General features: G+C 37.6%; 1 protein-coding gene and 1 long non-coding RNA gene across 3 annotated transcripts in view; one reads left to right on the forward strand and one right to left on the reverse strand.

Moving 5' to 3' along the window:
• Positions 1 to 14,087, reverse strand: part of LOC132001890 (uncharacterized) — a 43,174-nt gene extending 29,087 nt beyond the window's left edge. The window contains exon 1 of the long non-coding RNA XR_009399708.1: positions 13,869 to 14,087. This is a non-coding gene — a long non-coding RNA (uncharacterized LOC132001890). The remainder of the gene's footprint in view (positions 1 to 13,868) is intronic.
• A 36-nt stretch (positions 14,088 to 14,123) lies between these two features.
• IL12RB2 (interleukin 12 receptor subunit beta 2) overlaps positions 14,124 to 25,257 on the forward strand; it is an 84,665-nt gene continuing 73,531 nt past the window's right edge. Inside the window, exon 1 of one of the 2 annotated variants that reach the window (XM_059375073.1) lies at positions 14,124 to 14,204. The gene's annotated coding sequence lies outside the window, so the exon portion shown is untranslated. Of the gene's footprint in view, positions 14,205 to 23,434; positions 23,590 to 25,257 lie in introns of those variants that run through there. The other variant, XM_059375072.1, reaches the window with a different exon arrangement.

The following is a 25,257-nucleotide window of genomic DNA, read 5'->3' on the forward strand; positions in this document are numbered from 1 at the left end:
TACTGAAATTGTATTTCCCAAATCCTATGAAATAGCCACACATGTTCATAAACATATATGTAAGCTATATAAAGAGTATTTCTTACAATATTATGTGCAATAATAGAAAACTACAAACAAAATGTCCATTAGAATGGAAATAGTTCATGAACTGTGACTTATTTCTACTATAGATGCAATGAAGTTGTTTAAGAAAAATATAAGGTGGACTTATATATCTTGACATGGAAAGAATTCCAACATGAATAATCCTAATAAAGGAATAACACATAGTCTATGGTCCCAAATACACTCACACAAATAAAGGTATATCTTTGATAACACAGTGAATAGAAGGTGGTGTAGAGATTAGAAATTTTTAACAGTAGACAGTTAACAGTTAAATTTTAAAAGGTCAAAGTTGTGTTTGCTTAAAACTTTGCATAAATTGGAAAAAACAGGAAGCATTGCTCTCAGAGTGTAGTGTAGAAGGACTGATAGAAATGATGAGAGAACTCAAATCTCCCTAAACAAAATGTTGACAACTGTTGAGTTTGTGATGGGGGTGGGGAATAATGGGATTGTTCATATTGTTTTTCACTCTTCTGTATTGAATCTCTACCAAAAAAGGGAAGATGATGTATTAATTGTAATAAAAGGGGGGAGTAGGACTTTAAAAGAAAATTGCATGCTGTGCACTTCATATACTAACAATTATACTCAATACAATTCTATACATCTACAGCAAGTTTACCAAATGCTTTCTATAAAGGGCCAGATAGCAAATATTTTAGCCTTTGTAGATCGTATAACTTTAACAATCTCTAGGCTCAATAAACTAAAGTATTAAATGGACAAAGAAGCACAATTAATGTGACTCGTAAGTAGGAGAAAAATCAGACAATAGAAATAAACCTAGCAATAGCAGAAATTATAGAAATAGAAGATGAGAACTTTACACAACTATAATAAATGTAATCAAGGATTTAAATAAGAGACTTGGAAGCTATAAAAAAGAAATCAAATAGAACTTGTAGAGCTGATAAATATTTTAATATCTTATAGAAAACTAATTAGATGCATTTAATAGCTTTGACACTGAAGATAAAAGAGTAATAAAGTTGAAGACACAGCAATAGAAACTATCCAAACTAAAGAAAAGAGAGGGGAAAAAGCTGGGAAGAAAAAAACAACAAAGCCTAAGGAAACAAAATAAGGCATTCTAAAATTATGTCATTGGAACTAGGAGCAGGGACAGAAGACATATTTGAAGAAATAATGTCTGGAGGGTAGGAGCAAGATGGTGAAGGAATAGGAGATCTAAAAATCATTAGGTCCCAGGTGTTCACCTAGATAGTTATCAAACCATTCTGAACACCTACAAAGTCAACAGGAGATTGAAAAGACGAAGAGCAGCAAGCTAGGAACAGAAAAGCAACCACTTTCTGGAAGGTAGGACGTGCAGAGAACTGAACCTGAGGCGATATACAGGAAGATAGACCACTGGGAGAGGGGCAGGAACCCAGGAAGCAGTAGAGCAGCAGAGCACAAAATTGGAAATTTTAGAAGTCTACCCCACTGAGGGAGGTCACTTCACAGGCTAAGTGGAGGGTGGAGCCCTCACAGGGACAGTGTGGTCTCAGGACCCACAGAGTCACAAAAAGACCAGGGTGTCTGAGTGTGGTAGAGGTCCCAAGTATCAGAGCAGGGAAGCCAGCTACAGAGATGAAGCCAAGGAGGGGGCTCTCAGCTCGGGGTTACCTTAAACTGTGATCTGAGGCACAGATGGGCCACTGCTCTTCAAACAGGAACCCAAAAGTGGCAGATCCAGGGAGATTCCCTCCTTCCACCTCTGGGAGGAAAAGCACAGGAGCACACTGCAGGAAACTGCTGGGTTTGGAGACTCCAAATGGGGCTGTGCACCAGAGATAGAAACGCTCAGTCACAGGCTGGGTGAGCACAGAGTGCAGCCGGAGACCAGGGAGATGGGAGTGATTGACTGCTCTTCTGTGAGGGTGCACTGAGGAGTGGAGCCCTGAGCTCTCAGTTCCTACAGGGACTAGAGACTGGGAAGCTGCCATTTTCATTTTCGTCCTCCAAAGCTGTAAAGAAAGTGTTCAGGAAACAAACCTATGAGAGCAAAACTGAGCAGATTACTTAGCCTAGTTCCTGCCAAGGGTGGTGCAATTCTGCCTTGGGCAAAGACATTTGAAAATCACTGCAAGAGGTCCCATCCCCAGAAGATTAGCAAGAACATCCAGCCAAGACCAAGTTCACCAATCAATGAGAACTGCAGAACTCCACAGCTAGGGCAATGCATCACATAGAATTCATGGCTTTTTCCCCATGATTCTTTAGTCTTTCAAAGTTAAAATTTTAAGTGTTATTTTTTCCTTATTCTACTTTTTAATTTTTCCTCTTTCCTATTTCAACATTGTTATTTTATCTTATCAATAACTTTTTTTTAAATTTCTTTAAAAATTTCTTTAAAATTTCAGGATACAGTTCCTTCTAACAGATCAAAATATGCCCTAAATCTAGTGCATGGCTTTGTTCTAGTCTCCAGCCTGATCACATTCTTTCCTCTTTTTTTTTCTTTCTTTGATTTTTCAATCAACTTCTTATCTTACCAGTTCCTTTTTTAGAATCTGTCTTAATTTTCATCTTTATGGTCATATTCCATCCTTTCATTGTGTGTGATATATATATATATATGTATATATAATATATATATATTATATATATAATATATGTTTAATATATTATATATATGTTTTTCTTTTTTTTTTAAATTTTGGAAGGCAGTCTCTTCTAACAGACAAAAAAACACCCAAAATCAGGTGTGGCTCTTTTCTATTCACCAGTCTAATACACACACACACGTGCGCACCCACTCACACCAATATTTTTAACCTCCTTTCTTCTCCTCCTGGTTTTGGGTCTCCTCTGATTTGGTTAGTGTATATTTTTCTAGAGTCGTTGCTACCCTTTTAGTATTTTGTTCTCTCATTCATCTATTCTTATCTGAATAAAATGGCAAGGCAGAAAAACTCAACTCAAAAAAAAAAAAAAAAGAACAAGAGGCAATATTAATGGCTAGGGACCTAGTCAATACAGACATTAGTAAGATGTCAGAACTAGAGTCCAGAATGATGACTATCAGCGTACTAGCTGGGCTCGAAAAAACCATGGAAGAAACTACAGAATCCCTTTCTGGAACAATAAAATCCCTTTCTGGAGAAATAAAATAACTAAAATCTAAAAGCTGAAATTACAAAAGCTATTAATGAGGTGCAATAAAAAATGGAGGCTCTTACTGCTAAAATAAATGAGGCAGAAGAGAGAATTAGTGATATAGAAGACCAAATGACAAAATAAAGAAGCTCAGCAAAAGAGAGACAAACAACTACTGCACCACAAGGGGAAAATTCAAGAGATAGGTGACACCATAAGACAAAACAATACTAGAATAATTGGGATCCCAGAAGAAGAAGAAAGAGAGAGAGGGGCAGAAGGTATATTGAAGCAAATTATAAAAGAGAATTTCCTTAATTTGACAAAGGAAACAAGCATCAAAATGCAGAAGGCACAGAGAATCCCCCTCAAAATCAATAAAAATAGGTCCACACCCCATCATCTAAGTAAAACCTACAACTCTCAGTGACAAAGAGAAAATCCTGAAAGCAGCTTGGGACAAGAGGTCTGTAACCTAAAATGGTAGAAATATAGGTTGGCAACAGACCTATCCACAGAGACCTGGCAGGCCAGAAAGAATTGGCATGATATATTCAGAGCACTAAATGAGAAAAATATGCAGCCAAGAATACTATATCCAGCTAGGCTGTTCATTGAAAACAGGAGAGGTAAAAAGCTTTCAGGACAAACAAAAACTAAAAAAATTTGCAAACACCAAACCAGCCCTACAGGAAATTTGAAAGGGGTCCTCTAAGCAAAGAGAGAGCCTAAAACTAACGGACCAGGAAGGAACAGAGATAATATACAGTAACAGTCACCTTACAGGCAATACAATGACACTAAATTCATATCTCTCAATAGTTAGCCTGAATGCAAATGGGCTAAATGCCCAAATCAAAAGACACAGAGTATCATAATGGATTAAAAAAAAAAAAAAAACACGACCCATCAATACACTGTCTGCAAGAAACACCTTTTAGACCCAAAGAGACCTCCATATTTAAAGTGAGGGGGAGGAAAACAATTTACCATGCTAATGGACATCAAAAGAAAGCTTGGGTGGCAATCCTTATATCAGATAAATTAGATTTTAAGCCAAAGACTATAACAAGAGATGAGGAAGGATACTATATTAAACATAAAGGGTCTGTCCAACAAGAAGATCTAACAATTTTAAGTATCTATACTCCTAATATGGGAGCAGCCAATTATACAAACCAATTAATAACAAAATCAAAGAAACACATTGACAATAACATTAGGGAACTTTAACATCCACCCCCTACTGAAATGGACAGATCATCTAAGCAAAAGATCAACAAGGAAATAAAGGCCTTAAATGACACACTGGACCAGATGGACATCACAGATATATTCAGAACATTCCATCCCAAAGCAAATTAAAGAAGAATTGAAAAAATTCATGGAAACAAATGAAAATGAAAGCACAACTATTCAAAATCTATGGGACACAGCAAAGGCGGTCCTGAGGGAAACATACATAGCAATACCAGCCCTTCTTAAGAAACAAGAAAGGTCTCAAGTACACAACCTAACCTTACACCTAAAGGAGCTGGAGAAAGAACAGCAAAAAGAAAGTCTAAACCCAGCAGAAGAGAAATCTAAAGATCAGAGCAGAAATCAATGAAGTAGAAACCAAAAGAAAAGTAGAACAAATCAACGAAACTAGAAGCTGGTTCTTTGAAAGAATTAATAAGATTGATAAGCCCCTGGCCAGACTTATCAAAAAGAAAGGAGAAAGGATCCAAATAAATAAAATCATGAATGAAAGAGGAGACATCACAACCAGCCCCAAAGAAATACAAACAATTATAAGAACATATTATGAGCAACTATACACCATCAAATTTGACACTCTGGAAGAAATGGATGCATTCCTAGAGACATATAAACTACCAAAACAGAACCAGGAAGAAATAGAAAACCTGAGCACACCCATAACCAGTAAGGAGATTAAAGCAGTCATGAAAAATCTCCCAAAAATAAGAGCCCAGGGCCAGATGGCTTCCCAGGGAATTCTACCAACATTTAAAGGAAAATTAATACCTATTCTCCTGAAACTGTTCCAGAAAACAGAAATGGAAGGAAAATTTCCAAACTCATTTTATGAGGCCAGCATTACCATGATCCCAAAACCAGAAAAAAACAACATCAAAAAGGAGAATTACAGACCAATATCCTTGATGAACATGAATGCAAAAATTCTCACCAAAATACTAGCCAATAGGATCCAACAGTACATTGAAAGGATTATTCACCAAAACCAAGTGGGATTTGTTCCTGGGCTGCAAGGTTGGTTTAACATCTGCAAATCAATCAATGTGATACAATATATTAATAAATGAAAGAACAAGAACCATATGATACTCTCAATATGCTGAAATAGCATTTGACAAAGTACAGCATCCTTTCCTGATCAAAACTCTTCACAGTGTAGGCATAGAGGGTACATACCTCAATATCATCAAAGCCATCTATGAAAAACCTACAGCAAAACCATTCTCAATGGGGAAAAACTGAGACTTTTCCCCCTAAGGTCAGGAACACAGCAGGGCTGTCACTATCTCCACTGCTATTCAACATAGTACTAGAAGTTCTAGCCTCAGCAATCAGACAAAAAAAAAAAAAAAAAAAAAAGAAAGAAAGAAAGAAAGAAAAAAAGAAAGAAAGAAATTGCATCTGAATTGGCAAAGAAGAAGTCAAACGCTCACTCGTTGCAGATGATATGATACTTTATATGGAAAACCCAAAGGACTCCACTCTAAAACTTCCAGAACTCATATAGGAATTCAGGAAAGTGTCAGGATATAAAATCAATGCACAGAAATCAGTTGCATCTCTATACACCAACAGCAAGACAGAAGAAAGAGAAATTAAGGAGTTGATCCCATTTACAATTGCACCCAAATCCATAAGATACCTAAGAATAAACCTAACCAAAGAGGCAAAGAATCTGTACTCAGAAAACTATAAAGTACTCATAAAAGAAATTGAGGAAGACACAAAGAAATGGAAAAATGTTCCATGCTCATGGATTGGAAGAACAAATATTGTGAAAATGTCTATGCTCCCTAAAGCAATCTACACATTTAATGCAATCTTATCAAAATACCATCCATTTTCTTCAAATAAATAGAACAAATAATCCTAAAATTTTTTTGGAACTAGAAAAGACCCAAAATAGCCAGAGAAATGTTGAAAAAGAAAGTCAAAGTTGGTGGCATCACAATTCCAGACTTCAAGCTCTATTACAAAGCTGTCATCATCAAGACAGTATGGTACTGGCACAAAAACAGACACACAGATCAATGGAACAGAATAGAAAGCCCAGAAATAGATTCTCAGCTCTATGGTCAACTGATCTTTAACAAAGCAGGAAAGAATGTCCAATGGAAAAATGACAGTCTCTTCAACAAATGGTGTTGAGAAAATTGGACAGTACCATGCAGAAGAATGAAACTGGACCATTTCCTTATACCACACACAAAAATAGATTCCAAATGGATGAAAGTCCTCAATGTGAGACAGGAGTCCACCAAAATCCTTGAAAGAACACAGACAGTAACCTCTTTGACCTCAGCCTGCAGCAACTTCTTCCTAAAAACATCACTAAAGGCAAGAGAAGCAAGGGCAAAAATGAACAATTGGGATATCATCAAGATCAAAAGCTTTTGTACAGCATAGGAAACAGTCAACAAAACCAAAAGACAACCAACAGAATGGGAGAAGATATTAGCAAACAACATATCAGATAAAGGGCTTGTATCCAAAATCTATAAAGAACTTATCAAATTTAACACCCAAAGAACAAACAATCCAATCAAGAAGTGGGCAGAAGACATGAACAGGCATTTCTGCAAAGAAGACCTCCAAATGGTTCACAGACACATGAAAAAGTGTTCAACATCACTTGGCACCAGGAAAATACTAATCAAAACCTCAGTCAGATACCACCTCACACCAGTCAGAATGGCTAAAATTAACAAGTCAGGAAACAACAGATGTTGGTGAGGATGTGGAGAAAGGGGAACCCTCCTGTGCTGTTGGTGGGAATGCAAGCTGGTGCAGCCACTCTGGGAAACTGCACGAAGGTTCCTCAAAAAGTTGAAAATAGAGCTACCCTATGACCCAGCTATTGCATGCACTACTAGGCATTTACTCCAAAGATATAAATGTAGTGCTCCAAAGAGGCACATGTACCTAAATGTTTATAGCAGCAATGTCCACAATAGCCAGACTATGGAAAAAGCCTAGATGTCTATCAACAGATAATTGGATAAAGAAGATGATGTGTATACATACAATGGAATATGATGCAGCCATCAAACCCCCACGCCAAAACCTTGCCATTTGCAGCAACATGGATGGAACTAGAGTGTATTATACTAAGCAAAATAAGTCAATCAGAGAAAGACAATCACCATACAATCTCACTGATATGAGGACTTTAAGAGGCAGGGTAGGGGGTCGTGGGGGCGGTGGGAGGGAACAAATGAAATGAGATGGGACCAGGAAGGGGGACAAACCATAAAAGACTCTTCATCTCAGGAAATTGAGGGTTGCTGGAAAGGAGGGAGGTGGGAAGAATGGGGTGGCTGGGTTATAGACATTGGGGAGGGTATGTGCTACAGTGAGTGCTATAAGAATGATGATTCACAGACCTGTACCCCCGAAGCAAATAATATATTATATGGTAATAAAATTTAAAAAAAGAAAGAATGTCTGAAAATTTTTCCAAAGTCAGGAAAAACTGAAAATACTAACCAACCAAGCAAACAAACATGAAAACCCATAGATCTAACAAGCTCAACAAACACTAAACAGAATAAACCCCAAGGAGACCACACAGGAACACATCAAAATATAATACTGAAAATCAGTGAAAGAAGATATCGAAGGGGTTGAGAAAAAGAAAGATATTACATACAACAAAACAAGATGAGTATTCCACAGACTTCTCATCAGAAACAATGCAAGCCAGAAGACTGTGGAATATCTTCAATGTGCTGAGAAAAAGAAACCTGTCATTTTACATACACTAAAAAATTTCTTCAGAAATGAAGGTGGAAGAAAAACATTTTTAGACAAAAACTGAGAAAATTTGTCACTAATATATCTGCACTATAGGAAATGCTGAAGGAATTTCTTTAGAAGTGAAATGATAACTCATGGAAACTTTGATTTATACAAAAAAAAAGAATGGTGCTGGTAATCATAGTTATGTGGGAAAAAAAACTTTTGTTTTCTATTTTTAAATTTCTTTTTAAAAGATAAATAGTTAAAACAAAAGTAGTAACAATGTATTGTGGGTTTTGTTTGTATTATTTATGAAAGTAAAACATACAGTGAAATATTTGGGAGGTATGAAGATAGAAGTATATTGTGACGTTCTTAAATTATATGCTATTTGAAGATACACTGAGATTAATTGATAATACTTATTTGTAAAAACTACAGACATATAAAAAGATGTTGGTAGTGAGGGATATAGAGTTTAAAATAATGAGATACCATTTCTCATCGGTTAGAGTAATAAAAATTACAGAAGATAGATAACATTCACTGTTAGTGATAATGTTATATGCTAGTAGGAGTGTGAATTACTACAACTGGGATAAAAATCTGGCATAATCCATTAGAGTGAAAAAGCTCATATTCTTTGATTCAACAAAACATATGTGAGATTCTATTACAAACAAAATTCTATTACAAACAGAATCTATTCTATTATAAACACATAAAATGTCCATATATCTGTATATACATAAAATATTTTTATTTTGGTGAATATATTAAACTTTTGTTTGTGGGGAAAAGTAAAAAACAAACAAACCCTGAAGACTTATAAATAAGAGAATAGTTAACTAAATTTTAGTACATACACAGTATGGAAATTGTAGTTCTTGAAAACAGAATTAGATCAGTTGTATATGTTATGGAATGAGGTTTATGCTATGTGGTAAAGAAAAACAAAACAAAGATAGATGGACAGATAGGTGAATAATAACATGGCTCAATTTTTGTTTCAATGTGGGAGGAAGCCTGTCATGCTTTTATACACCTATAAAGGCATGAAGAAAAATGTGGAAAGAGTCTCACAAAACTATTACTTTTGGAGAAGAGATTGGAGGAGAGATGACAAATTATTAAAATTTGCTATTACTTTATTGTGTTTGTCTTAATTGAGATTCCTCCTGTTCAGTTTTAGCATAGATCCTATAGGTCAAAATCAAAAACCCTAACACATCACCCAGCAGATCAGACCAGTGGTATCCAGCATCTCACATGTTTCTTCATTCCAAAGGGGAGCATTCTCTGTTTCTGTTTCACTGCTTTACATTGTGGAAGGGGTGTAGGGTGTAGGTAACATGTGTTTTGGGATTACAAGCAAAGGAGTCCAATCCCACTAGGCAGCCACCGCTGCTCACTAAGTATGGAGCAAAGGCCTATTTGGAGCCTCAAGTAATGAAATACAGAATAGAATGTTAATGTACACCAAGCATCCATGTTTCAGAGTGTTCTTTGTTATGCTTTCATTGAGAAGCTCTATAACTAACTAACTAACTAACTAACTAACTAAAGGAAACGTGTGGTTTTGTATAGGAATATTTGTGAGAAATTTGTCCTTTATGTGAAACACTCTCGTCTTCATAAGAATCTAGAAAACACTTTCTCTTGGGCCACCAAAGTTCTGCCTCTGATGACAGGGATATAAGCCATTATATAATGAAATCCATGGATCCTATAACTCCTGTGTCTCTTAGATTTAGCTGTTGAGAATAGCAGAGTCAGACTGTGAATCAAGTTTATATTGGGTGGGACCCTGTGGTTGTCAGGGTTTTAAATTTGCCTCATGTCTTAACTTTACTCCTTAACCTTATTTTCATTTACTAAAGCCTATGGCAATCTTGAAATCTCTTGAATACACTTCACTTTTTTCCAAGAGATGGCATTTTCCATGTAGTTTGTTCATCTGTAAACATCTGTGCTTCCTAAAACTCTGCATTTTAAGAATCTTTGGGGATTACTAATAATCTAAGAATCTTGAACTACAGTATTTTATTTAAGCCTTTCAACATATGATACTACAAATATGTTTAGGAGCTATATTGGTATCCCTATAAGTGTAACATTTTGGATAGATGAATAATTAAGTGAAAACTTTCAGAAATGAAATTTTGCAAAGTGAAGCAGCAAGGGTGAATAATTAACCTTAGATTCTTATCTCCTTATTAAAGTAAAAGGTTAAGATATATGTCAAACTTTCTTACCAAGTTTAACAGGTGCCAGCATTTGTCTGATGCCCTAAATCACTGTTGGCAACCATCTCTTAGTATTTATTCTGACAAATGACACACAATTGTCATAGCACTGTGTGAGTTAGTATTTTTAGAAATTTTGGTATCAACAATGAAACAAAATAGACGTAAAGGAATGGAAAAGTAGCAGAAATAGAAACTGAACTAGTATTTCCTAGAAAAGTCTTTGTCATTGTCACTGTGGTTATTCACTTAATTGAGCTTTTGATTTGCAAAACATCTAGCTACAGCTTTACAGAAGGTCATTTCACACCCGTAGACTTAATAATCATACTAGGTTGATATTTTGGCTTGTATGTTAGGCTCTTGCCTCATTAGGTTTTCTCCACTATTTAGGGCTTATTCTCAGAATCTCAAAAGCAAGATTTTTTTTTCTAACTACACAGTTAGCCCCTGATACTAGACATGCATTTATGAGGGAAACTCCCTGATAGTAAAAAAAAAAAAAAAAAAAAAAGAAGAAGAAGAAGAAGAAGAAGAAGGAGAGAAAGGAAGGAAGAAAATATAAAGGCCTTTACAGTCTATCAAATAAAGAACAGTTAAAAAAAAAAAAAGATGGCTAGATTCCATATGGAAGGTCACTGGATTCTAAGAAAAGCTACATATAATTTTCCAACTACTTTTCTTTTAACTTGAAAGTTTTGAAGATTCAATACCACCTATAGATTTGGTTGACCAAAGAGAATGAGATCTCTCTAGAACAAGTAAATTCAGCTCAATAAACATTTGTTGAACACCAGTCATGTGCCACTCATTGTGCCAGGTGCTGGACATAAAAGACTAAGCAAGACAGATGTGGTCCTTGTGCTCATGGAGCTTACAACACAGGGAAAGAACATGAAGGAGGATAGAACTACTGTTACCAGAAACTATTAACACAAGTCTTCTCTCAATATTTAACCCTAATTGAATGATATACTGATGGACTTAGATGATAACTTCTCTAATAATATTTATGTAAGATTGGTCATCTTGTTTATTTGCATCTAGGGAAAAGAAGAAAATAATGAAGGCCATCATTGTTGCCTGCATCTTATTGTATTTTTATAATGTGTTTTGTTTGCTTAACCATCAGATTCAAGTCCTTTCTCCAACATGTTCATTCATTCTCTTAAAGAAAATGGCTCAGGTGCATTTGGGACACCATCCTGTATCTGACTTAGCAATTTTATAATATGCTGCAATTAGAATGTTTTAGATTGTGCATTTCTTTTCTTTTTTTAAGATTTTATTTATTTGACAGAGAGAGAGAGGGAGGGAGAGAAGACAAGCAGAGGGAGAGAGAGAGAAGCAGGCTTCCCACTGAGCAAGGAGCCCAACATGAGACACAGTCCTAGGACCGAGGAATCATGACCTGAGCCAAAGGCAGACGCTTAACTGACTGAGTCACCCAGATGCCCCTAGATTGTGCACTCCTAAAGGAAAAAAGGAATTGAGAATACATTGCAATATACGTTTAGCTGTTTTTTTGCTTCCTTATAAATTTTATATATACATTAATAAACATGTGTTACAAATATATACTTAATATATGTAGTAAAATGTACACAAAATATAAATTAAACTTTAATATGAGATAAGGAGTAAAATACATTTTGGAATAATTTATTAACCAAATAAAAGCCTTTCTTTTTACTAAAAAAATTGAAAAAATAACGCTATTCTTGAATTATACAAGCTTATTATTAACGTTTTGTTATCATAATTTTGTCTGTTACTGATTAGTTGTTTTCCAGAAACTGCTGCATTTTCGTATTTTTTTAAACAAATGGGTTTAAAATTTGCTGAGCTACTTAACTGAAAAATTGAAAAACGACAGCAAATTGTTTCCAAGGTTTTTTAAGTGTTCTTTTTTGTAGGTGACAAACAATTTTACCAGCCCTCTACCCCACACACCCTAAAATGATAACATTTTGAGATATTTGTTTTCGAATGTTCTCTTCATAGCACCTTCTCACTCAGTGTTAAAATATTATTTTTACCCTGAAGGGATAGTGATTATTTTTTTCCAGAAAAATCTATTCGGTAACATACTACTGAGAGATGCATAACATTACAGAAAAGTTCAGCAAATTTAGAATATTTGCCTTTTTTGTATATGTGCTGCCAAAGCGAGCACAATATTTGTTTGGGGTTTTTTTGGTGCAAAAGATAAATAGCATAAAAAATAACTCAGTTTTAACAAGATAACTCTTTGACTTTCTTGCAAATGATTTTCACAATCATTCACCAGTAATGTTAAGATTCTACAACTTAAAGTTTTAATTTTTATCAAATTATTTATGGAGTCAAACTGCCAAAGTGTGTAAACTACAATACGTCACCATCTCCTAAAAGTAATCTAGTGTACATTGTTGATTCTAAAAAGCACATTTTTTTGGTATTTAACTTATCCCAAAATTGGGAGTCTTTTGCCTTCTGCCCAAACAGTACAGAGATGTGGTTGGCTCTGCAGATGCTCAGCAAACTTGGGTTGGTTTTAGTGGACTGGAAGAATCCCCCAGACTCAACAGTGGGATGCTGCCTTATTTAAAAACAAAAACAAAACAAAACAAAAAAAACTTATGTCACTGAGGATGATGCTGGGTGAAATAAAAAAATAATCAGCGGTGTTGGACTCAATGTGAATTTATCTGAAGAATATTTTAATCAATTTATTCTGCTATTTCCTTTTATGAATGAACAGGAGTGTTGGATAATAAACATATATTTCTAAATAAGTCTAAAAGGGACATTTCAATAACATTTTAATCAAAAGTCTATTAAGTGATAAGAACCGGTGTGTCGTAGTCTATGTGACAGTTCTTATTTCTTACCGCTACATTAAAAAAAAAAATTATATGTCGTATAGTTGAATTCCTGGATTCAGTAAATACTGTCATAAGTGAAGGGCACTGCCCTTCTGCATTTTGGTCATCCCCTCTGCATTTTGTGCAGCTTTCCCTCTTCCCTAAGAACCCTGAAACAACACCTCGAAGGTGGGACCCTTAAGGGTCGGTGTCATGCCAGCTATCGAATGTTCATTTCTTCGTTTTTTAGATAGCTGACCCCAAATAAAAGCGCTAGTATTTTCGCCGGGCCCACGGGGGAGAGTCTGACACCTGCGTGTGGAGAGAGCGGGCAGCCCGGAGCGCGCAGAGGAAGAACCTCTCTGAGGAAAGTTTTCACTCTAATAAGCGTCAGCAAAGTGGCTCCTCCGTGGCTGTGCAAGCCGAGAACATGGTTTTGTCGTGCTTGTCATACCCTGCACAGAATTACCCGCACTAATTCAGTCAGTTCTCGCTCAATCGTACGCGAAGACTTGACTGCCCGCATTTTGTGTAAGGGGGAAGGCAGGTGCGGAGCGATAATTACCTTGCTCAAGGCGGCGCTGGGAGCCCACCGGTGGCAGGACCGGGCCGCGGCCCCGGCCCGCTGGGAGGGCGGCGTGGAAACCGCAGGCGCCGGCGGGGCCCAGCGTCCGGCCGCTGAAACTTGCGACCGCTTTCCTCGCTCGCCACCACATCCGCGAGCCCTGGCGCCGCCGCGCCCACCCTCGGGGTCTACCCAGCCGCGCGCCGCGGACTCGGCGGCCCGAGGGCGCGCGCTGGCGGCGGGAAGCTCGCAGCGCCGGGGGCTAGCGCGACACGTGCGCGGGGAGCGCCGGGAGCGCGCCGGCCTGAGCCGCCGCCCGCACACCCGCGACGCGCGGTGAGTGACCAGTGGCTCGAGTGGGGTGGGGGCACCGGAGACCTCCGGATCCGGATCTAGCGGGGTGTCGAAATGCCTGGGGCATCTGTGCCTCGGTCCTCCCGGGAGGCTAGGCCGGGGCTCTCTCCTCATGGAGGTGCTCACTCCCTGAGTGTTGATGTGCCCATGAAGGTCAAGGTTGGAGTTCGGCCGATTGGAGGGGAGGAGGCGCTCAGACTGAGCCTCCCGGGCTCTCCCTGGGGCAGGACACAGATGGTGGGTGCGTCGGACAGGGAGGGCTGGCGTCTGGGAGAGGGCTGAGGGCACCACTCCGGTCCGGTATTGGTCCACGCCCGCAGGCGTGACTTGGCCTAGAAAATAAACCTTCTCTGACTAGGATATTGAGGAGTGTTAGTCTTGCAGGAGGAGTGTAAAGCCCCATTATGGGCAGCACTTTCCTGTGGCCTCTGTAGACAGACCCAGAGTCCCTACCTGGCCAGTTAGTTACTAGTGGATGTTCTGGGACAAGCCGCCTGGCTAGCCCCTGGCCGGACTCCATTTTTTCATCTGTAAAATGCCTTTAAGAAGGCCCTTCTCACTTGGTTTAGGGGCACTAAATATAAACTTTGTAAGAAATTAAGTGCGTGGTTAGATGGACATCTTCAATATAGCAACGCAGAAGCATACAAAAAGGCTGTTCCCAGGTATATCTAGAGAACAGGACAAAATCAGTCTTTATCCCTTAACTCTGAATAATTGTTATAATCCCTTATCTGTATATCCTATGTGGATAAAAGTCTTTGTTGAACCACTACTATGTACCTGGCCTTTGGGTATATATTGTTAACGTGTATAATCCTTTAAAAAACTGGGAAGTTGTTATTAATATTCTCATTTTACAGATGTGGGAACTTTCACAGAGATGGTAAGTTACAGGTTTCTGGCTCCAGACTCTCTGCTTCTTGCCTTTGCTCCTCTGGCTGATAACATTATATCCACTTTCACTTGGACAAACATTATATTCTCATTTCTCATTGACTAGAAATGGTACAGTGCCCTATTTCTCTGTCCAATGTATAATCAAAAGGACTTTAGTGACTAAGAGTTATGGTAATGTAAAAATCCTCAATCATTACCAGCATTTTGTTAGGCATGAAAAGCTCTGTAAGAGTCTGCAACATGCCTTTTTGATGTGTCTTGTTTCTTGAAATATCATGATGATTACATAGGATGGTCAGTTTCCAAATTTTGGCAAGCTCTGAATCCTGTGTTAGAATGAGTTCTAGGGTGAAAAAAATTCTAATACATATGAAAGATTTTTTTTATGGGAGAAGAATCTTCTCTATAGATGTTGCATGTCATTTCTCAAGCATGAACTTGTGTTTTTATTACTATACCTGCTTTATTTTCTGGTTATATGTCAACTTTGCAATAACATTCAACACTGTTCTCAACTTCTACACCTAAATTTGTGCAGACCAACATAAAAATGTAAGCCAAATCCCAAAGAAGGCTTGTCCAGTCCTTTTTGCTCTTGGAATCGTGGTGATCTTTGCTAATGGTAACAATAATATTTTTTTTTAAATACAAACGTATTGAATAGCTATTATGTTCAAGACATTGTGCTGGTCACTGTAGTGAATATAAAGAAATGTAAGATGCAATCCTTGTCCTCAAGATGTTAAAAGTGTTTGGGAAGACAATAATTATGAGAACACTTAGTACGTCAAAGATGATAGGTGGCATAAATTCACCTATTATAAGGGAGTTATAGGACCTAGTTTTGATCAAATTAATCTTCAGGTAAAGAAGGTAAAGAAAAGTAGGTAAAGAGAGGGGTCAAAAAACAAGCCTGTGCTTGAAAAATAAGTGAAAAGTAAGTGATAACACCCTTTTTCGTACCATAAGAATAGCAGATAATAATATTTACTGAGCTCTTATTATATACCAGGCACTATAATAAGAGCTTCTTATTTAACCCTCACAATAATTCGGTGAGGAAGGTGTTATTTTTATTCTCATTTTACAGATAAGGAAACTCAAGTATGGTAGGTGATTCTAATTTACCTAATTCTGAATTTGCTTCTGGTTTCTTTGTATTGTCTTGGTCAACTTGTAGAGTTCCCCATCTATAGAATTGAGATACCAGTATTTACTTTGTGTGGCAGATGATCAAATATTAACAACTCAATTATATGCTCTGCATTGTGTTAAATGGCTCAGTAAATGCCTATAAAAGATGATTAAGAATAGAATCTTAATTTACATCTCTTTTATATGGTATGCAGAGGAAGAGGTAAACATTGAGTAAAACATCAAGCAGAGATGTTGAACCATGGGGTTATTGGTATTGAGACTTCAGCTGAATTCATTTATATAAGAAATCTTGAGGACAATTGTGGTATGATGATCACTAGTCTTAGCTCACCACACCTCCTGTCGGTATGCCTCCAATTATCGTCAGTTGTGAAATTCCTAGAAAATTTCCAAAACAAAGTAATTGTAATGTGCTTTAATATTTTTGACGTCTTCTAGCACTTTATAAAGACTAGGTGATTGATGCTACAAGGTAATGCAAAACTTGCCAGGATTTCATAATACCCAAGATGCAAGATAAACCTCCTACCTCATGCCCTTGTCCACAAATAGAGACTTCACGATGGAAGGAGACCCTTCCAATAAACCAAGGAAGAAAATTTTAGTGAAAGAGATTTATTTTTCTTGATAAAGGTTAATTGCCATTTTTCAAACAAGGAAAAGAGGCTTTGAAGTGTGAAGTTAACTGTGATGGTAACACAGAAAAAAGTGGAGGAACCAGGATGGCATCTATTTCCTCAGACCCTAAGATACTGTGCTCTTTTCAGTATATCATCCTTCCCAAAAGTAAATGGCTTATTTTATTTCTAGCTCTAGAAGAATGCAGAGAGTGAAAATAGAGAAGGTTGGATTGTTAAAACTTAATTGAACAAGTGCTGTGAAAATTGTCAGCTTTTGGAGCTAATCCAAGAAAGAAAAAAAGAAACATAACAAATAACACAAGTTGATTTGAAAGTTCCTTGTTTCTTCAAGACTCCATCCATGTCTTGTTTCTCCTTTCTTTGTTTCTTTTTTGTAGTTCTCTTGTGGGAATGCTTGTTTAGTTTGTAAGATAATTCACACTACAAATGATTTGAGGGTGGGGATGGGATAAAATTCTTTAATGCATTTTCAAGGTAGTTTGTTTACATACAACATTTCAAGAGCCTATCTTTTATGTCCAGTGTGGTATATCTGAAATGTAAATAAAGGCAAATAAAATTGACAGAAGAACATTTCAGAAAAATATAAAAGAAGGGGTAAAAGTATAAGGGAACTTTTGTTATGACAAATGATGAAGTAGGGCCCCTGGGTGGCTCAGTTGGTTGAGTGTCTGGCTTTTAATCTTGGTTCTCCGGGTTTGATCTCAGGATCTAGAGTTCAAGCCCCACTTTGGGCTCCACACTGGGCATGGAGCCTATTTAAAAAAAAAAAAAGGTAAGTAAGTAAAAGAAACATGATAAAGAGGTCATAAAGAAGGAAAGGAGAGAACCCTCCCACAGAAATTAAAAAAAAAAAAAGTAGCAAAACTTCAGAAGTCTCGTGATTTCAAGCAAGAAAAGAATGTTCTTATGTATAGGTAAACTTAAACTACAAATACCAGTGAAATGAAAGAAAATTCAAAAGTGTGTAAGAAAGGAAAACAGATGTCTGTCCTATCCAGTTCTGCTCATGTAAAGAGTTTTGGGACTATTGGGTAGAAAGAAGAAAAAGCAGAAAGGGTTGAGGTGATGTTACTTTCTTTGCCTGTCACACTACCTAACATGATATCATGAAGAGGCTGATTTGATGATCAGGGCCTGACAGGCCAGCATTTATCCATGTTATGGCTTGTGAGATTTTTCACTATATGGCAGACTTCGGAGGAAAAAAGAAATAATGCTTCAGTCAGAAGACCGTTCTTTTTCATGACTTAGCTCATGAGAAGTCATGGAAAAGAAGGCTCACTCCAATGGTCAAGTTGCAAGTTATCTACTTGGTCGATGTGATTATCCTTTTCCATCTTCATGGTGGAGTAGATCCTTAGAGGTGGTTACATACTGCATATATGCAGTTTTTGTGTTGGTTTCATCCTCTTTTGAGAGAGCAAGGAGGGTATCAGAAATAATGATTCACACTGAACTCTACCTTTACAACTAATAATACACTATGTTAATTAATTGAATTTAAATTTAAAAAAAAAGAATGAGTAGTTAAACTGATTTTGAGTGGTATTTGTTGACTAATGGCTTCATTTTAGGGTAAGCATATAAGAAGCACACCACAGGTTTTGGCATTAGATTTTTTTGGCAGAATAAGTTTTGAACAATTGATCAGGTTGCACTTATATCAGGTTGCACTTAATCATCAATATGCCACTTGTTGGTAGAAATGTTCCCTTGCATAACCATATTCTGTTATATATCCATGAAGCAAAGCTACTGTATATTCAGTAAACATACAGTCTTTGACTCCAGTTTGATATTTTGTAAGCCTCTTGCCTTATTTGAGGCATAATAAATCATACAAGTCATATAATCTCAGCAAAAAGAAAAGAAATAGTGATTCAAGCTTCTGAAGATGAAAGCATCAGGCATCATAATTGCTTTACTAGTGCATATCATAAAGATTGTATGTAATGTGCATTTTGCCTGGAATATAGTAAGAGATCAACAAACTATAGCATTAGTATTAATGGTAGAGTGAGCATTAACACTTTTTTTTTTATATATTTTTTTAAAGATTTTATTTATTTCTTTGACAGAGATCACAAGTAGGCAGAGAGGCAGGCAGAGAAAGAGGAAGGGAAGCAGGCTCCCTGCTGAGCATTGAGCCCCATGCAGGGCTCGATCTTAGGACTCTGGGATCATGACCTGAGCCGAAGGCAGAGGCTTAACCCACTGAGCCACCCAGGTGCCCCAACACTATTTTTAATAATATGCTGCTACCATCGCTACTGATCAGGAGCAGTTTCACATGCTAGAGGTAATACTGGATTAGAAATCAGGGTACCTGTGTTCTGATCTGGATTCTTCTATTAATGACCTTTGGCAAGTCCTCTCTTTATCTAAGCCTCAGTTTATCTATCTATAAAATGGGGAAGGTGGAAGAGATGACCTCCAAAGTGTTGTCTTTATATTGAGCTGCTACTGGAAAGACATGTCTGTAAATAGCTTTGCCAGCAAAAGGGAAGAATTTTGTACTCCGCCTCATTGAGTCAACTGGGTAATTAAGGGCATTCATTTGTAAGATAACCAGCTTTGATGTACATCACCTGATTGTTCTGCAGTCGCCCAGATTCAAATGCCAGCTGTTCGGAGGGGAAGAAAGCAGCAGGACCATGGCAATTAATAGCAAACTTTTGAGGCTCCTTCCTCCTCTGACTTACTAAATTATTTGATATCTAGGTTTAAGAATAAAGAGAGCTTAACATATGATTTTTTTAACCTAGTTTAACAAAACATATAATTCCAGTACAGTGAAAGTCATAAGTGGTTTAAAAAAGAAATGCAAGGGGTGCCTGGGTGGCTCAGTGGGTTAAAGCCTCTGCCTTCAGCTCATGAGATCAGGTCATGATCTCAGGGTCCTGGGATTGAGCCCCATGTTGGGCTCTCTGCTCAGCAGGGGAGCCTTCTTCCCTTCCTCTCTCTCTGCCTGCCTCTGTGCCTGCTTGTGACCTGTCAAATGAATAAATAAAATCTTAAAAAAAAAAAAAAAAAGAAGAAGAAGAAAGAAATGGAAAAGCAGGACCCAGAAGGGAAAATAGGAGCTAGCCTCAGTGGAGCGCCTACTTGATTCTAGGTATTCTCATGGGTCCATGCCACTATCATATTAATCTTCCCAGTAACTTTGTCTAGGTCCGTATTACTATACCTACTGTAAGAAATGGCACTCTTAAGTTAATAGCAAAAAGTGGGACTGAGATTCACTAGCCTTTTTCTTTTCCACACTGTCCCTTGAACTTAATGTGGTACTACAGAAGAAAGTGTAGAAGAAAGTGCTCCTGCCTACATGAAATGATCACCTGTGATAAGGGTTTTTCCTAGCCTAGTAAAATATGATTTTGCAGTAGTACATATTTTGTGCTTCTTCCTGGAGCAGTGGGGAAAGACTCACTGAGGGGTAATTGTTGTCTCTGTTCTCTGCCAGTTACTATATTTCTGGCTAGTCCTTGTCCCCCTCACTGAGGCACTGTTTTTACTATCTGGAAACTGTCACGATCTGAGTGATGAGTCAATGACATAGCATACTCTTTGATTTTCTGATTCAAGATAAAGTTGTAGTTTTAATATCAACCCTCCAAGCAGGTTGTCTGAAAGTTGTTTACAGTTGATAGGAGGTTTCATTTTATTGGAAGATACCTCATTTACTTGAAGGTCTTTGAGGTTCTGAGTTTCTTATAAAAGGAGAAAGTATTTTACTGGGTATTCAAAGAGAATGAACAAGTCTGTGTGTAGATAAATGTACAATATAAACTGAACCTTAAACTTGACTTTATTTCATATATATATGTATGTATTTCATACATATGTATATTTCATATATATTTCTTATATATGTATTTCATATGTATTTTTTGTATGTTTTCATATTTATGATTTAAAATTTATACATTAAAAAATTCTTATAGTAGCTAATAAAATATTTTGGTATTAAATATTTTACTTATTTGGAGAATATCATAGCTCCAGTGCATATTGAAAGATACCCTGTAGATACCCCATGTAGTCAGGAAGCAGAAACTTATTTAATCTTCATGTAACTGTTCCTTCATAATTCAGTTATCTTCTAGCTCAATTCATAATTTCTTTTATGCCAGAATATTCAAGCATGGTAACAAAGCAACCAAGGTAGAGGTAATAAAAAAAAAACTTATTATTAATGGTGTCAACCATAATGTAGCAGAATCAGATTTAATAAGGTTGTAATGTCATTATATTAAACTAGAAACAAAATGGATGAGCACAGAAAAGCCATATAAGTTGTTCAGTTCAGCCATATAAGTTGTTCAGTTCAGCACATGCCCACTATGTGCCATAAATTGTGGCCTCTGCTCATGAGGAGTTTGTAAGCAAATGGAAGAGACAGACAGATACATAAATAAATTAGTTCTACGTAATATGGCAGGTGCTAAGACATGAGGATGCCAGGATGCTATGCAGGAGGCTTCAGTCTGACCTAAAGACATAGGTAAGGCTTCCTAAGATTTGACGACTTCTTTCCTTCTCTGCTACTATAACTGTGGTCCACATCATCATTTCTTAATCGGTACCTGCGATCACTTCCTAACTGGTATGCTTGCTTCCACTCTGGCCCCCATACATGAAACCAAGACTAACTTTTCTTGTTTGTTTTTTGCCTTTGTATGTATATATTTAATATAATTCATATCTTGTAGTACTCCCCATTAAAACTCAAATAAATAAAACCTTGAATTAAACATCAGTGATTTCCTATAGACTTGAGAGTAAAATCCAAGCTCCTTTCCATGGCAAACAATGGTAGATCTGGCTTCTGGATTCTTCTCCATTTCATGTCCTACCATTCTCCAGTTGCAGTCACTTGCCCTGCCACCCTGACCTTTTTTAATGTGCCTTATCCATAGCCATAGCCAATTTATTCTTCTGCCTCTAGGCTTCATCCTTAGTCTTCATTTGGCCTCTGCCATTCTCAGCTCAAGCTTCACTTCCTAAAAATGTCTTCACTGACCAGCCTCTCTCCTCCCCAGGTTTCTCTCCTCTTAGCTTCTCTTAGGTTTTTCTATTATCATCGTCTGAATTTATTTGTTATTTATTTCTTTGTTTTCTGTCTCCCTATTCTAGAATGTTGATTCCATGAGACTGAAATCCTACCTTCTCTATCCCTAGCCCCTGACACATAGCAACTGCTTAATATATATTTGTTGAATGAATGGTTGAATCTTGAAAGATACCCTGAACTGAGTTGGGAAAAATGAATAAGAGTTAGCAATTTCAAGAAAAGTGTAAAAGTAATAGAATCAGCAAAGATACAGAAGCATAAATTGGCATGAGATGTGCAGGGAAACTAAGCAGCTCAGTGTTAATAGACAGTAGAGTGCCAGCAGAGACTAGTGGTAGATGTGGTTGGTAATAAAGGCAGGAATTAGCTCACAGAGGCCATGTATGCCATGATCTTGGACTGTATGGTTTAGAGAAAAGGAAATTGTCAGATTTCAATTTAGATCAGTATTTCTCAAACATTTTTACTTAAGACCCACAAGAAATACATTTTAGAGGTGCATGGGTGGTTCAGTTCATTAAGTGCCTGCCTTCATCTCAGGTCATAATCCCAGGGTCCTGAAATTGAGCCCCATGTCTGTTGGGATCCCTGCTCAGTGGAGAGCCTGCTTCTCCCTCTGCCTGCCACCCCCCCTACTTGTGCTCTCTCTATATATCAAATAAATAAATAAAATCTTTTAAAAAAGGACATACATTTTATATTTTCTGTAACTGGAGAACCACACTGAGATTTTAGAGGACACAGCATTCTTTGGCTCATGACCCCCTTCCTTCATCTTCAAAGACAGCAGTGGCAGATCCAGGCCTTCTCATATAACAGCTCTCTGACAGAACTTTTTGCCTCCTTCACCCACTTTTGAGGACTTGCTTGATTAGATTGGGCCCAATCTATTTAGGATAATTTAGGATAACCTCGCCATTTCAAATCCTTAGCTGTAATTGCATCTCCAAAGTCCCTTTGTCATGTAATACAATGTATTCACAGTTCTTAGGGATTAAGGCCTGTTCATCTTTGGTGAGCCATTACTCTGGCCACCACAGGGATGTTTATAGGGAGTTTTTTTTTATAGCTCATCTTCCTTCTCCCTTCCTCCCTTTTTTCTTTCTTTAATAAACATTTATTAAGTACTCTTTCCTAAGGCTGACATACAGCAGTGAGCAAGACAGCCAGTGTTCCCACTCTCATGGTGGCTTAAATTCTAGCACAAAGATAGATGACAGACAGGTAGTCAAGTAAATAAACACAGTAGTTACAGACTGTACCAGGAAGGCAATAAATAAGACGATGAGTAGAAGGTAGCTGGGCAAGACCACTTTGGCTAAGTGGTCAGGGAGGGGCTTTCTGAGGAAGTGACACATGATCTGTGATCTGAAGTATGTAAGTCAGCCAGCCACTAAGAAACAGAGGAAGAGGATTCTAGCAGAGGAAATGGAAAGTGCAGTCTCTGGGCAGCAAAAGACATGTCTTATTCAAGGAACAGTCTGAAAGCCAGTGCAAATGGAACAGAGTGAGCAAGGCAGAAAAAGTTGACCAAATGATGGTAGCAAGACAGGAGAAGTGAGGCCATGCAGTGCCTGAAAGATCTTGTGTGGTAAGGATTTTTTATTTTATTCTAAAACAAAGGACATTTGAAGGGTTTTAAATAGTGGTGGTATGAAACAAGTAATGTAATGTGAAAGGTAGTCGCTATGTGAAAATGACTTAGAAAGGGATAAGGATGGATTGGAGAGAAACGCTGAAGGGCTACTGTAACTATCTTGGAGGGAGATGACGGTCTTTTGGACTAGAGTGAGGACAGTAGGAATGGAGAGAAGCAGATTGATCTGTGATGTATTTTGGAGGTAAAATTGATGGGGCTTAGTGGTGGTTTGGCTGTAGGGGACGGGAAAGAGGGTGGAATCAAGGATGACTTCCAGGTTTTTGAGCAGCTTCAGTTATTTACTGGAATGAAAAAGGCCAGAGAAAGAACCAGTTTGGGGTTGGAGACCAAGAATTCCAACTGATCATGTTAATATTGAGCACTCTATTAGAGGTCCAAGAGGGATGCAAGGAGACAGATTGGAACACGAGAGATGTCTGAGTTGAAGCTATGCATCTGAGAGTCATTAGCATATAAAAAATTTCTAGAGCTAGGTGACCAGATGAGATTGCCTGGGGAGAGAGTAGAAATAGAGAAAAAATATCTTGAGTGAGCTGAGGTCCTCTCAGAGTTGAAATTCAGGAGGAGGTAAAAGATCAGCCATCAAAGACTATTGAAAAGGTGCTAAAGTTTTTGGATCTTTCCTGACTGATGGCTAGGCTAGAGGTAGGAAAGTCAAAGGAACAAGTGGAGACATTTCTGTATATCCACTAGAGCAGTACTGTTGTATTGCTAGCACTTAACAATATGCCTGGCACATGAAATGTGGCCTTTTGAATAAATAAGTGAATTTTTTTGAAAATGGCCAATATGTTCTGGCATATTTCTAAGTATGGGTGTAAGAAGTGAACATTTACAATGGCTAGTTTCCAGTGGCCTAGCACCACAGAACTTCCCAGCCTACTTTATGGATTTTTGGCCCACCTTTAACAGAATTTAGAAAATTTCCTAATAACTAGAAGAGCCATTCCGTAGGTATAGATTCGGAAACAATCAGAAATCACTAGTTTGCATTTTCTGACACATTCAAGATAAAAATGCATAGTAAAATAAGCAAGTAATGAATAAACAAGCAAACAAGTGAAATAAACTTCTGTAGAAGACTCCAACAACTCCCTTTCTTCTGACCAAAGAGATCAGTCTTTTACTAAGTTCTAGGAAAGGGTTATGAGCCACTTTTTAATTTCCCGTTACTTCTAGAAGCACATGAATAGCTCAGAAATTCTCATTAGTCTTGGGATTTAACATTGACTAATACTAAGCTTGACTATGATGGTACAGCCCTGTTTGGAAGAAAAAAATTTTGTGTGTGTGACTGAGGCTTCGAAGGTTAAGAAACTTACCCACATTCTCAAAGTTCTTTTTTATTATTATTATTTATTATTTTTTTTTTTTTAGGGGAGTGGGCCGAGGCAGAGGAAGAGAGAGAATCTTAAGCAGGCTTCACACCCAGCATGGAGCCCAACATGGGACTCAGTCTCACAACCCTAAGATCATAACCTGAGCCAAAATCCAGAGTCAGATGCTTAACCTTAACTGACTGAGCCACCCAGGGCCCCACAGTCTCCCCACAGTCTCAAAGTTCTTAAGCCCAGTTCTAAAGGTTTCCAATGTCTCTTC

Source organism: Mustela nigripes, chromosome 14 (assembly GCF_022355385.1).
Source record: "Mustela nigripes isolate SB6536 chromosome 14, MUSNIG.SB6536, whole genome shotgun sequence".
NCBI lineage: Eukaryota > Metazoa > Chordata > Mammalia > Carnivora > Mustelidae > Mustela > Mustela nigripes.